The sequence below is a fragment of the Halyomorpha halys genome, unplaced genomic scaffold (genome assembly GCF_000696795.3).
Source record: "Halyomorpha halys isolate HHAL.00 unplaced genomic scaffold, Hhal_1.1 Scaffold730.1, whole genome shotgun sequence".
NCBI lineage: Eukaryota > Metazoa > Arthropoda > Insecta > Hemiptera > Pentatomidae > Halyomorpha > Halyomorpha halys.
This window is the reverse complement of record NW_027110275.1, coordinates 11,434-14,774: the sequence shown is the minus strand read 5'-3', so window position 1 is coordinate 14,774 and position 3,341 is coordinate 11,434.

Below are 3,341 nucleotides of genomic sequence, written 5' to 3'. Positions count from 1 at the left end.
GAAACAGCCGCCTCTAACCTGAGGAACAGACGCTGACCAGTACGCCGCCTATTCTAGGAACCGTCGCGCCTGGATTTGAATCTAGTTTTGGTCCACCCCGGGTATTTTATTTCCCCGGTTCCCGCCATATCTGGTGAGAATCCCCCTATCCGCCACCTGAGGAGGCGCCCGATGGGAGACCAGCTACTCCACACGTGTGTGTGTGTGTGTGTGTGTGTGTCTTCTGCTGAGTCTTCAAAGGCCAATTCACATGTACGAGGAATTTTATTATTTTTGAAGGCTTGATGAAATGATGAGCATTGTTCAATTATATGCTTTATCCATAATAGGGACTGACAAGTTTGGCATATAGGTTGGTCCTCTTTTGTGATTAAGTGGAGGTGTGTTAATTTGGAATGTCCTATTCTTACTCTTGCAACAACCACTTCTTCTCTTCTGTTTCTCCTTATGGCACTTGTCCACTTTTGTGTGTGTTTTTTTAACAAAAAAAAACAAACACACAAGTGGACTCCCTGGAATCGTTACTCATAGAACGAGTAACGAATGAAGAAAAGAACGTCTGCATTGTTTTAGAGCAGTTATAGAAAAAACAAAATGGGCCAAAGTATGCTATGCTTTTGAGGTTCCATTATCCTTTCAATGATAATGAATTTTGTAATAAAATCCTATACGTAAATGTAAAAGGGAAAGAAAATTGCAAATTTATTTGGCTTTCGTATTGTACATTTTTACCAAGAAAATATATTACACTTTGTAATGAATTTTATCTCTTACATTGGTGGACCTAAACAAAATACGTCTTTGATTTCAAACTCCATTAAAAAAAAGAGGTCTCTTACTGTCAACACTAATTTACTTTTTATCAGTTAGTTATTACTGAAGATAAATTAGCCTTTAAAAAAAATAATGGATACATCGTGAAGGAACATGACGGAAGAGAGATAATCCGACAGGAGAAGGATAAATATCCTTTCTTTTTTTGTATCCTGCAAAACCGTTTATTTTCTGTTTAATTTAGCATGATTAAACAGCCGTCTTAAAGTATAATTAAACAAATTAGATCATTTAAAAATTGCTATTTTCTTAATAAAAGACAAGACTCAGCTAGTGCAAGGTTATTATTTTTTTTATTATTAATTAAATTAGCTTTTCTTGAAAAAAATTTAGAAATTGGCATTAAAGGTTACTTTATATTCTGTGAAAAAAACAACAGAAAATAATATAAACAAAAAAGAGATTGAAAACCTGTGTCAGAAAAAGAGATTAAAAAAAATAAAAAACAAAGTTATGAAAATGTAAAAGTTATTGTTAGTGAACCAAGTTCTTAACAGCGATATATATCAAGATATATCTTCTATATCAAAGCAATATTCTAAGTATATAATTAAACAACACACACACACACACACACACGCACACGCACACACGCACACTCGCACACGCACACGCGCACACGCACACGCGCACACGCACACGCGCACACGCACACGCGCACACGTGCACACGCGCACACGCGCACACACACACACATATAAAACTGTAATAACTATCACAACAAAACCAAAAAAATCAGTGTTTGTTTATATTGTGTTTATTTTGTCGTTTTATTAAAATGAATTATGCAGTTACAGTGTTCCTTACATATCACTCTTAGGATAGAACGATATTTCATTCTGAAAACATGTGGCGTCATGAAATCTTTTTGACCGTCCCTATAGTTGTGATACCATCAAAAAATATATAGTATTCAATTCAAACATTATTCACTAGCTAGTAAATAATCAAGTGTTGGTTTCTAGTAAAATTGAATTTAAAAATAAAAATTACAGTGAAAAAAAGGAAGAAATATAAATAAGATGAGTGGAAGACATAATTTTAAATTATTTATTGTAATATATAGTTAAAATTGATTTATTGAAATTCACTTCTGTGTTAAATAAAAATACAACTATTGTATGAAGTACGTCTTCAACTGAAGGACAGGCGTACTTTCACTTTTAATTGGCTGGTTGAATTTCAGTGGACTGTATATAATAATGAAAATAAACATAATTAACAGAAAATAAAATTCTATTCTATAAGCTACAGGTGGTGTAGGACGGCCGAAACTGAATATTTATGATTAAATGTGTTAATAAATTTAGAATAATTGGTCTATGGAATTAATGAAGCTGATGTGGATGATATAGGATATGTGAACTATATTGAATTAGGTGGACTTACTCCATTCTTCAGGTTATTCTGCTTGTACCTCGATTTCCTCCCTCCTCCTCCGTCCCGGGAGGCACCTCAGAGTGTCTATAGTCACTCATTTCTGCATGTAATAAGAGTGAAGAAAAAAGAGAACTGATGGTGGCCAAAGAAAATGGTCCTCTCATCCATAGGTTGCTTCTTCCCATCACAGACAGTGCTAGAGGTGATGCTGTTGGCCACATGGGGTGCTGGTAGTGCCTACATTATGGGAGCACCCCAATCCATTTCAGACTTTCGGTTACCTTAAGTCAACCGAAATAACTATTATTTTATGTGAATTATATTACAATACCATGATACAGCCTTGTGGAGAATCTACCCATTGGGAGAAATACAGTAACATTTTTAGAGTAGAAGGACATATTCTTTTCAGACGCTTAGGAGGATTATCAGGTAAAGAAGGGAAAGTAAGGTTAGAAAAAAGTGGGTTTGGGTAGTTTAGTTTATAATCGAAAGATGGGTTTCTGGTACTGGTTAAATCGGCAACATAGGGAACATTGATGAATAACTTAATTTGTGACAAAGTAAGGTGAATTAAGGATTTTGGATTGTAAGGATTGGATATGAGAGGCATTCGATAGTTTAGTGTAGCTGGTGAATTTTATCAAGCTGAGTCCTAATCCCTTTTATACATAGATTCGCTTCCTGTTGTTCAGTACCCTGAAGCTAATCTTGTCATCTTTAAACACCTTCTTCGAAGCTTCAATCTCATCTGTGATTATTGCCTGATCATTTATTATGTCTTCCAGTTGAATCATATTAATCACCTTCAAACAGTCCTCTTCATCTTCAAAACTTTCTAGAACTGGGTTTCTGGATAGAGTATTAGCTTCTATGTTGTCCTTGCCTTCCTTATATATGATTTTGAAGTTGTACTGAGACAGATACAACATCATGTCACCCAATGCTTCATCTGTTCCTAATTTACATTTTAAATTGACAAGTGGCTTATGATCCGATGTCACAGTAAAAGCCTTACCTAGAAGATAAGAGAGTCTGGAATATTGGGAACATTTAATAATAAAAGTCGCCGAAAGCACACGAGTGCACTCCGTAAGAAAAAAAATTAATTAAATTATATTAAGATA